The sequence below is a fragment of the Gorilla gorilla genome, chromosome 15 (assembly GCF_029281585.2).
Source record: "Gorilla gorilla gorilla isolate KB3781 chromosome 15, NHGRI_mGorGor1-v2.1_pri, whole genome shotgun sequence".
Taxonomy (NCBI): domain Eukaryota; kingdom Metazoa; phylum Chordata; class Mammalia; order Primates; family Hominidae; genus Gorilla; species Gorilla gorilla.
This window is the reverse complement of record NC_073239.2, coordinates 117,263,500-117,275,046: the sequence shown is the minus strand read 5'-3', so window position 1 is coordinate 117,275,046 and position 11,547 is coordinate 117,263,500. Positions and strand designations below refer to the sequence as shown.

The following is an 11,547-nucleotide window of genomic DNA, read 5'->3' as shown; positions in this document are numbered from 1 at the left end:
CGGGCTCACTGCAAACTCCGCCTTCCGGTTTCAAGCGATTCTCCTGCCTCAGCCTCCTGAGTAGCTGGGATTACAGGCGCCCACCAACACGCCCAGGTAATTTTTGTATTTTTAGTGGAGACGGGGTTTCACCATGTTGGCCAGGCTGGTTTTGAACTCCTGACTTCGGGTGATCCACCTGCGTCAGCCTCCCAAAATCTCTGAGAAATATAGGCATTTTCTCACCCCAGGCCCAGGACCCTAGCCATGATCACACCACTGCACTCCAGTCTGCCAACAGTGAGACCTTGATCCCCAAAATAAATAAGTAAAATGAAACAAGCCAGCCCTGTGCCCAGGATATGAGAGCCTATATGCTCCAGGCTTGGCCCGTGTCTGTTTGGGTGTATACAATGCCCAGCTGGCTGCTGCAGACCACACGACCCCAGGCAGTGGGTGGGTGCAGTCTCACCCACTCTGGAAGGGAGTGGGTGTGCCTTTGGGGTGAGATTGGTGTGTGGAGCGGGATGAGCCCCCGCTCAGTCCTCCCAGACACTCTAGCCTCCCTCTGAAATCCTGAAAGCTAGGGCCCTGGGCCTGGGGTCTCTGAGCCTGTGCGGCCCCTGGGACAGACCTTCAAGCTACAAAGCCTATCACAGGGCATTTGTGCTGCCTCCCCTCCCTGGAAACAGGGTGTAGAGGTAGGGCTGCCTCCCAACTCCAGCTCCCACTCCTGCAGGAAGAGGCACTAGCTGCTACCTTTCCCACTGAGCTCATCACAGGTGTCAAACCCCACCCCGTGGGCCCACTGCCACTGCTCCTGTTACCGATAAGGACACCACAGCCCAGACAGAAGCAGCTGATGAGAGTTCGGGAAAAGGGTGGGCACAGTGGCTCACACCTGTAATCCCACCACTTTGGGAGGCCGAGGCAGGCGGATCACCTGAGATCAGGAGTTCAAGACCAGCCTGGCCAACATGGTGAAACCTCGTCTCTACTAAGAATACAAAAATTAGCCGGGCGTGGTGGCACCCACCTGTAATCCCAGCTACTTGGGAGGCTGAGGTAGGAGAATTGCTTGAGCCTGGGAGACCGAGGTTGCAGTGAGATGAGATGGTGCCACTGTACTCCAGCCTGGCCAACAGAGCGAGACTCTGTCTGGAAAAAAAAAAAAAAATGGCCAGGCGCGGTGGCTCAAGCCTGTAATCCCAGCACTTTGGGAGGCCGGGGTCGGCAGATCACGAGGTCAGGAGTTCAAGACCAGCCTGGCCAACATAAACCCTGTCTCAACTGAAAACACAAAAAAACAGCTGAGCATGGTGGCGGGTGCCTGTAATCCTAGCTACTTGGGAGGCTGAGGCAGGAGAATCTCTTGAACCAGGAGGTGGAGGTTGCAGCAAGCCTAGTTCACACTGCTGCACACCAGCCTGGGCAACAGAGTGAGACTCTCAAAAAAAAAAAAAAAAAAAAAAGGTCCAAGAAAAGACCTGGAATTTCAGGCCCAGCTCTGCCACAGATGACACCGTAGCCAATGGACTTAACTCCTGTGCCTCGGTTTCCCTATCTGTGAACAGGGACAACAGCCAGCTGCAGCAGGGTTAACAGGTATTAGTAATCAGAGGCAGAAGTGAAGTCAGAGGGCTGACCACGCAGGTCAGGTCAGGCCCTGCTGCTGGCGTTCCTGAGCCCCCACCACACCTTGGCTCTGTCCCTTCAGAGTCCCCAGACCCGTAAGCCTTTTGGGGGGCTGCTTCTTGCAGCACCTCCTGCTGCCCACATTTCTCCCTGCTTTCCAGCCCTTTGTGCCCTGACCAGGAGGCATCCTTAGACCTGGAGTCCACTGGCTGCAAGGGCTGAGAAGGCCACTTGTCCTGGACCTCAGGGTTCTCACCTGGATCCAAGGCACAGGGAGGTTGGACTGAGGAAAGGGAGGCCCTCTCCAGAGCAGGGCCTGGGGCCTATCATATCAGCTCATGTGGGCAAAGGAAGGGATTGACTTCTGTCTGTTATTCCTTCATTCATTCACTCGTGTGCACCTTCTCATGCCAGGCCCCACGCTGGGCAGGGGAGACAGAGATGCCACCTCCGTCCACCTGTGGCCCCAGCCTGGCTGGAGAGTGTGTAATCTATTACTGCGCAACAAATTGCCCCAAAATTTAGCTGCTTTAAACATCAGACATTGGCAGGGCGTCGTGGCTCACGCCTGTAATCCCAGCACTTTGGGAGGCCAAGGCGGGCAGATCACGAGGTCAGGAGATCGAGACCATCCTGGCCATCATGGTGAAACCCCGTCTCTACTAAAAATACAAAAAAATTAGCCGGGCGTGGTGGCGGGCGCCTGTAGTCCCAGCTACTCGGGAGGCTGAGGCAGGAGAATGGCATGAACCCGGGAGGTGGAGCTTGCAGTGAGCCGAGACCGCAACACTACACTCCAGCCTGGGCGACAGAGCGAGACTCCTTCTAAAAAACAAAACAAAACAAACAAACAAACAAAAACAAAACAACAAAAATCGACATTTATGATCTCATAACTCCTGAGGGTCCAGAAGCCAGGAATAAACTGGCTGGGTGGCTCTGGATGAGGGGCTCTCATGAGGCTGCAGTCATCTGGAGGCTAGGCTAGGTTGGGAGGAGCCCTGCCGAAGTGACCCACTCACACGGCTGTGGGCTGGATGCTTCAGCTCCTCACCACACTGCCGACCTCCCCACAGCACTGCTTGGGCACCCTCACAACATGGCACCAATGTCCCCCAGCACGAGTGATCCAGGAGAGCAAGGAGGGGCTGTAGTGCCTTTTAGGACCCAGTTTCAGAGGCAATGCATTGTCTTTGCCACCATTTTCTATTCACTGGAAGCGAGTCACTAAGTCCAGCCCACACTTGCTGGGAGGGAAGTGAGGTTTCGCCTCTTGAAATGGGGGAGCACTAAAGACTTGTGGACATATTTTCAAGCCACCACAAAGAGCCAGTAATGGAAACAGATGAATGTGGCAGGCCCCTGCAAGGACCCCAGAAGCCTGTCTCAGTCTTGGCTGTTGTGGAGGTTTCAGCAAAGAGAAGAGAGATGAGCCCTCTGGAAAGCAGATGGAGACATCCTCGCAGGCAGCAGTAGGAGTGCATGCCTAATGGGCACACCGGCCTGGACGTGCTTGGCAGGGAGTGGCTGGGGTGAGGCTGGCAGGCCAGCAAGGACTGGGAAGGGCTTGGAGCTCCCAGGCTGGAGCAGCACAGCACATCCAGGGAAGGCAGTGAGCCTGGTGGGGCAGTGGCAGATGAAGGAGGGGAGACAGGACAGAATGCCAGGCAGGAGGTGCCTTGGAGGGGAAAAGAGAGGCAGCTTCGAAGGGAAGCCTCCTGCAGGCAGGCTCACCAGGAGCCCCTGCTAGCCACGCCTGGCACACAAAGATGCTCAGTAAACGCATGGGCACAGTGGCTCACACCTGTAATCTTGGCACTTTGGGAGGCCAAGGCATGAGGATTGCTTTGAGGTCAAGGAGGTCGAGACCAGCCTGGGCAACTTAGCAAGACTCTGTCTCTAAAAAAAAAAAAAAGAAAGAAAAAGAAAAAGAAAAAATAGCTGGGCATGGTAGTGCATGCTGTAGCCCCAATTACTTGAAAGGCTAGGGTAGGAGGATCCTTGAGCCCAGGAAGTCAGAGTTGAAGTGAGCCGTGATTGCGGCCTCGGAACTCCAGCCTGGGTGACAGAGACTCTGTCTCTAAAACAAAAAAAAAAAAAGGAAAAGAAAAAAATCCACACATGGACAGGGTGAACGGGAAGCTGCCTGCCACCCTCCGTTTGGACAGCAAGGCCTGTGAAGGAGTGACTTTGGAGGTGAACCCGGCTCCCAGCTGGCCTTCACGCTCTCACGTGTGGCGCAGACACTGGAGGGCCAAGCGGCAGAGGAGCTCAATAATGGGGCTGCGGTGGGAACTCCAGAGGACAGAGCCCGAAGCAGGGGCAGGTAGCAGAGCCCTACGCAGCTGCCCCAGGAAGACGCAGCCCTGCCCGATGCCAGCACGTGCTGGGCAGGTAACTGGTCCCAACACACCTCGGGCTCAGTACACGTTGTCTTCTCTGCCAGCCTCCCCGCCCTCTCCCGCCCACTCCTGCCTCCAGGTGCCATCTCCAGCTCACCCTACCACTCCAACCCAGTTTGCCCTGACTGGAGGCCTGGGACTGCCTGCTCACCCAGCCATACCCACTGTGACAATGGGAACCTGAGAGAGGGCACAGCCAGGCCCCCGCAGCGTCCCAGGGCTGCCCCCGAGGCTAAATTCTGTGAGCCCTGGGCAATGTAGGAAGGCCAAGGGCCGCAAGCCCACGCTGTCTCCACAGACGCCTGGCTGAGCTCCTCTTGCCGGCCCCTCTGTGTCCTGACCAGGTGGCCGCACCATCCCTCTGGCCTTCTGCCTCTGGAGCATACCCCGCCCCCACTCCTGCCCCCTTCAGCTCTATTTTTATCCAAGAAGCACTCGCCATGTGTTATTTATTTATGTCACTTCCCATCTTGAGTTTCTGGTCCTCTCATAATCTGGCCCAAGCCTCCTCAGGCTTCGTGGCCCCCTTGAAGGCCAAGTGGGTTCTGAATGGCACCCAGCCTGCCCAGAGCCCACAGCTCGCCTGAACAGTAGCCCTGGGAAACTAAATGTTTGCAACCAATGGCAATACAAGAAACCCACACACCTTGGTGGCAACTGTGGCACTGAATGTGTTGTGCCAAGAGGCCCCAAGCCCTTCACCCTCTGAGGCCCAGAGGGCACCCCCTGGCAAAGAGGGGTCACTCCCACTGAGTGGCTGAGAGCTGGAGATTTATCCAGACGGCAAATGTTTATTCACAGCAAGAAAGAGACCAGTTGGGCAGAGTCATGACTCGCCAGTGCCAGGCCTCAAACCAACAGCTCGGGCCCCAGCCCCTGGCCACAACGCCACCTGACCTGTTCCTGGGTCTTCAGCAGCTGTTTGGGACCTTTGCTAGCTGGGGCCAGGAGCCTCACTGCGGGGGCCCCGATTTCCCCCAACCCATCCAGACCGTTGAAGATGCCCTTAGGAAGCCTTCAGGACTTCAGCTGATTAATTACATTCACACTTATCTTCCACTTCCTGCAAAGGTGTGGACAGTTGTGGGCAGAGAGCCAGAGCATCTTGCCCTAGAACAGCACGGCAGACACTCTCCCTGCTCTGTGCCAGCTTGGTGTGAGGCCCCCACGTGCATAGACCAGCCCCTAGAATTCTCCCCAGCCCGGTTCACAGATGACAAACCTGAGGCAGGAAGGCTCATGAGTCAGCGCAGCCAGGAGGAGTCCCAGCTGAGACTCAAAAGCAGAACTATCTGAGTTGGTGTGGGGAAAAGAGAGAGAGATCAGATTGTTACTGTGTCTGCGTAGAAAGAAGTAGACATAGGCGACTCCATTTTGTTCTGTACTAAGACAAATTCTTCTGCCTTGAGATGCTGTTAACCTGTAACCCCACCCCCAACCCTGTGCTCACAGAAACATGTGCTATGTCCACTCAGGGTTAAATGGATTCAGGGCCGTGCAAGGTGTGCTTTGTTAAACAAATGCTTGAAGGCAGCATGCTTGTTAAGAGTCATCACCACTCCCTAATCTCAAGTACCCAGGGACACAAAACACCGCGGAAGGCCGCAGGGACCTCCGCCTAGGAAAGCCAGATATTGTCCAAGGTTTCTCCCCATGTGATAGCCTGAGATACGGCCTCGTGTGAAGGGAAAGACCTGACCGTCCCCCAGCCGGACACCCGTAAAGGGTCTGTGCTGAGGAGGATTAGTAAAAGAGGAAAGCATGCCTCTTTGCAGTTGAGACAAGAGGAAGGCATCTGTCTCCTGCTCGTCCCTGGGCAATGGAATGTCTGGGTGTAAAACCCGATTGTATGTTCCATCTACTGAGATAGGGGAAAACCGCCTTAGGGCTGGAGGTGGGACATGCGGGCAGCAATACTGCTCTGTAAGGCATTGAGATGTTTACGTGTATACATATCTAAAGCACAGCACTTAATTCTTTACCTTGTTCATGATGCAGAGACCTTTGTTCACGTGTTTACCTGCTGACCTTCTCTCCACTGTTATCCTATGACCCCGCCACATCCCCCTCTCCGAGAAACACCCAATAATGATCAATAAATACTAAGGGAACTCAGAGGCCGGCGGGATTCTCCGTATGCTGAACGCCGGTCCCCTGGGCCCCCTTTTTTTCTTTCTCTATACTTTGTCTCTGTGTCTCTTTCTTTTCCAAGTCTCTCGTTCCACCTAACGAGAAACACCCATAGGTGTGGAGGGGCAACCCACCCCTTCAAGTTGGATCTTCCTGAATCTATCCTTAGAGATGGTCTCAACCCACAGTTTCACAGCCACCTCAGAACCACTAAAGAGCCTGGTTTAAACGCAGCTTTTGTCTCTACCTGCTCCCTGGGGCTGACTTCTTAGGTCTGGGGCAGGGCCTCGAAATCTGCCTTCCTAGCTGTTTGCCAAGGTGGTGGCAACTCAGCCCCACAGGGACCCACTGGCCAACTCCAACCCCAGAGGTCTAGAGAGGGAAAACCTGTGGCCAAGGCCACACAGCAGGACAGAGCAGAGTCTGGGTCCTCTCACCAGGCTGGGCTCCAAGGCTGCCTGCTCCACCCTTGCTCGGGTTGGGAGGAGGCAAACTGGTGGGGCAGGGCGTGGCGACCTGCCCCCTGTGGTTCCAGCTATTCAAGAGGCTGAGGTGGGAGGATGGCTTGAGCCCAGGAGGTTGAGGCAGCTGTGAGCTGTGACTGCACCACTGTACTCTGGCTGGGCAACAGAGAGAGACCCTGTCTCTCTCTCTCTCTCTCTCTCTCTCTCTCACACACACACACACACACACACACACACGGCACCAATCCCATTCCCTCATAACCTAATCACCTCCCAAAGGCCCTGCTTCTAACACCATCACCTCCGGAGTTAAGACTTCAGCATATGAGGAACAAAACACACTGGGGCCTACCTGAGGGTGGAGGGGAGGAGAGAGAGGATCAGTGGGCATTAGGCTTAATACCTAGATGACAAAATAATCTGCACAACACACCCCCATGACATGGGTTTACCTATACGACAAACCTGCACATGTACCCCTCAACTTAAAAGTTAAAAAAAAGGACTTCAACATATGAATTTGGGGGGGGACACACACGTTCAGACCATGGCAGTCAGCCAAGCCCCTTCTGAAGAGGTAAACATTGAGCAGAAACCCAAATCCTGTTTGTTTGTTTATTTAGTTATTTATTTTGAGACAGAGTCTCCCTCTGTTGCCAGGCTGGAGGGCAGTGGCGTGATCTCGGCTCACTGCAACCTCTGACTCCCAGGTTCAAGCAATTCTCCTGCCTCAGCCTCCCAATTAGCTGGGATTACAGGCATGCACCACCACGCCCAGCTAATTTTTGTATTTTTTTTTTTTTTTTGAGATGGAGTCTTACTCTTGTCGCCCAGGCTGGAGTGCAGTGGCAAGATCTCGGCTCACTGCAACCTCCGCCACCTGAGTTCAAGCGATTCTCCTGCCTCAGCCTCCCGAGTAGGTGGGATTATAGGTGCCTGCCACCACGCCTAATTTTTTTGTATTTTTAGCAGAGACGGGGTTTCAGCATCTTGGCCAGGCTCGTCTTGAACTCCTGACCTCATGATCCACCCGCCTCGGCCTCCCAAAGTGCTGGGATTACAGGCGTGAGCCACCACGCCCGGCTGGAACCCAAGTTCTAGAGGTAACGACGCCAGGACAGGCAGAAGCTTCCAACATGGCAAAACCCCATCTCTACTAAAAATACAGAAAATTGGCCAGGCATGGTGTCGGGTGCCTGTAATCCCAGGCTACTAGGCCCCTTCCCAAGGACCCCAGGGACTCCGAGGAGCTGCCAGTGCCAAGGCCCTGAGAGGGGCACAAGCTTAGAGGGTGGGCTCCAATAAGAGGGCCAGAGGGCATGAAAGGTAGGAGGTGAGGTTGTAGTCTGGTTACCCTGGGCCTCACACCATGGCACTGAGCTAGCTCGAGTATTCCAGTATGAGACAGGAGGCGACTGACAGCGTGCCGGCCCCACCAATCTTTGGCCAGGAGTTTGCAACCTGCTCAGGTGGCTCCCATCCCGAGTCTACACCTGTGCTTGCTGACAGAGCCCTTCTGTGCACTCTCCCCTGCACAGCCTAACTCCTGGGAAGGTCTACACAGCTGGTGCCTCATCCTCTCCCCCTCAACGTGCCCTCTGGCAGCCTGAGTTGCAGCCACCCGCCCCCCCAATCCTGGCCCAAACAGCTCCTGCAGGGGGTCATTCAGCTCCAAGATTCCAGGGTGGGGACACAGACTTGCGTTTCCTTTTTACTTTCTGGCGTTTCTGATTTCTCCACACTGAACCTGTCTTGTGTGAGAATAAAAGCTGCACACAGGGAAAACTCCAACACACCCTTTCCAGTGAGCTGGCTTGACCCTCGGTGCCCCGTGACAGTCCCTCCGGCCTTGCTGTCCTCCTGTGCTGGCCTTGGGCCTGCCCTGTCCCTTAAAAGGCTGGGGTCCTCAGGGCTGCACAGAGCCCTCCCTCCTCTGGGATGGGAGGTCCAGGGCTCTGTGGAACATGGCAGTTTGAGAAAGCACATTCTGCGCTGTAACCTTCTCCTCAGGCAATGAAATAAAACAATAGACACTGAACCCAAGTGTCCAAGATGTAGGCATAGGGATTCATTTACTTGGCACCAACTTTTTCACTCCTCCTTTCTGGTCTCTCCTCAGCCCTGACATGGAGGTCAGGGATTTGTGTCTGTCTTGTCCCCAGCACAGGGCACAGGGCAGTGCGCCGACTGAGTGCATGATTCCCAGGCAGCAGGGAAACAGGGTGCTCAGGAAGACGTGGCTTTGCAAAGTTTAGTAACCCAGCAGCACACCCGTGTGACCCCATCCCTTTCCAGTGCCTGTCCTCACCCCCTCCCCAATGTCCCCCACCCAGTGTCAACTGTGCAGGCCCTGGGCACACCAAGATGAAGGGGACAGCCCTGGGCACACCAAGATGAAGGGGACAGACCTGGGACCTGCCCCCAGGGTACTTCCAGCTGAAGGCAGCCCCCCGGCACCCACAAGGGAGCTGAGGCTCCCTTGGCGGGTCAGGTCAGGCAGATCTGTCCCAGAGCCCAGTCCTCCACTGTCCCCCACATGTTGACCTTAGTCCCCAAATCCAACAGCCCTCCCCCGACCACACACACACACCCAGAACCCTGCCCTCTCCTTGCAAAGTGCACAGCTAAGGGCCCGCACTCCTCATCTCCCAGGCCTGGCACGATCCCACTGCTGCCCTCACACAGCCTGCCTCAGCTCTCTCACCAAAGGACCCTCCCTGCAAGGAGGTTTTTCTTTTTGAAATAGGGTCTTGCTCTGTCATCCAGGCTGGAGCACAATGGTTCGATCATAGCTCATTGCAGCCTTGACCTCCTGGGCTCAAGTGACCCTCCTGCCTCAGCCTCCTGAGTAGCTAGGACTACAGGCCTGCAGGCATGCACCACCACATCCTGCCGATTTTTTTTTTTTTAGAGATGGGGCCTCACTATGTTGCCCAGGCTGGCCTCAAACTCCTGGCTTCGAGCGATCCTCCTGCCTCAGCCTCCCAAAGTGCCTGGATTACAGGCATGAGCCACTGAACCCAGCCTCAAGGAGGTTTCTGAAGCTCAACTATGGAATACCTACTGTTTACCAGGCTACTAGGCCCCTTCCCAAGGACCCCAGGGACTGAGAGATCAGTGCAACCTGCCCCAAGCATAACTTTCAAGGCATGTGCATTCTCTCAATAACAAAGCAAAACAGGTCATGCTTGTCTCCTTATCGGTTTCCATCATTTTCTCACTACTGCCACATGCTGTTAAGGTACTGGATTTTCCTCCCAAACCTCCTCAACCAGGAATGTATGTGCAGGGATTTGTGCTTTACCTCATGAGCCCTCCAGCATCCCAAGGACACCCTGTTCCTAAGGTAAGTGACTACATGTAGGTAGTCCAGTGTAATCACCGTGTCTGCAGGAGGCCTCCAGCCACCTGAGTAGCCCCACAGCCAGCTCCTGCCCTTTTGGGTCTGGGCTTCTCTTGGGGCCCCCATACCACTGCTTTTCTGGCCCATGGGCCACTCTCCCCCATCCCCACACCTGCCTCCCTGAGGCAACCAGGTGGGTCAGAGAGGCTGGCGATATTCAAACCCAGGCCTCCAGACCCCTCGTTCAGGGCCCACCAGCCATCACGAGCCCTGGACTAGGAGTCAGCAGACCTAGGGTTTGGGTCTCTGCTTAACATTCTACTTAGACTCTAAAAGGAAACTAACATGAGCACTGGGGACCCCTGCCCCTAGCACCAGGCTGCACTACTGACAACACCTACCTGTGTGTCCTAGTACCAAACACACAGAACCTTTCGACCTGCACCTCCAGGAGGTAGGTACCCACTGGAATTTGGATAAAAGAACCATGTGACCCTAAACCTGGAAACGTGGCACACGGTGTGGCCCTGCCTGCCTGCAGGCCCTGAAGAAGGAAGCTGGGCCCGGCCTAAGGCTGTGATCTGACTCCTACAGCGAAGAGAAAGCGCCTGGCCCGTCCCTGCTCCCAGGCTCCAACCTGACAGTCTGGACCTCCAGAGGCGCTGGGGAAGGGCTGGTGGGAAGTCACCGAATGGGATCCTCCACAGGGACCAGGGCAGTCCATTGCCACTGCGAATGTCAGGGACTCCTGGGGGGGCCGAGTCAGACTCGGCTCTCATTCATCCCCGCAGCCCATGGATACCCTGGTGACCCAGAGCCAAGCGCCCTCCGACTTCAGCGCCTGAGCGCGGCCCCTACCGAGCCCCTCCGGTCTCGCCCCGTCCGGCCGCCGCTGACGGAGGCGCTGCGATCTGGCCCGACTCCACTCCGCAGCCCAGTCCAGGAACCTCCCTCTCTCCACAACCTTCCGTGGCTCCCGCGACCCGCAGTCCTCGGGAAGGAGCTGTGGCCCGAAGGCCTGGTGCGCCCTTTGCCCCATGGCCCCTTTCCCTTTTAAGGTTCCCTGCTCTCCGCCCGAATCCCAGCCTCAGGCCCCGCAGGAAGCGCCCGTGCGCGTCCGACCCCCAGAACTCGGCGGGTTCGGCCAGGAGGCCGGAAGCCCCGGAGGCCACCGCCGCCGCGGGAGCGCAGGCGGGACGGGCAGAGGCTCCCCACGGGCGATTCCCGCTCGCGGAGTTTCGCAACTAGCGGCGTCCCAGCCTGCGGGCCTCGGAAGGTCCCGGCGCTCCACGGCCGTTATCGCCGCAGGGTCCGCACGGCACAGACTAGGGCGCTGAGGTTCTGCGGCGGCGCCGGACTCCGAACCCAGGGTCCGGTTCCCGGCCCGGTCCAGACCAGAGCCACCCCGCGTACTCCGAGATGGGGGGATCCTCGGCTCAACCCCGCCACCCCGCGCGTCCCCTCCCGCCGGACCTGCGCACCCAGCGCACCCAGCGCGCTCTTTGTCTGATGCGCCCCCGCGCCCCGCCCGCGCGCCCACCACGTCCCCCGCGCCCCGCCTCCCGCGCACGCCCGGCCAATGAGGCGCGGCGGC

The 11,547-nt window shown here is 56.7% G+C and overlaps 1 non-coding gene across 1 annotated transcript; it reads right to left on the bottom strand.

Annotated features, from left to right (window-relative positions):
- Positions 1-10,150: 10,150 nt before the first annotated feature.
- On the bottom strand, positions 10,151-10,260 carry MIR345 (microRNA mir-345). Its single transcript, NR_106420.1, has one exon. It is a non-coding gene; the product is annotated as a microRNA mir-345 (primary transcript).
- Positions 10,261-11,547: the final 1,287 nt, after the last annotated feature.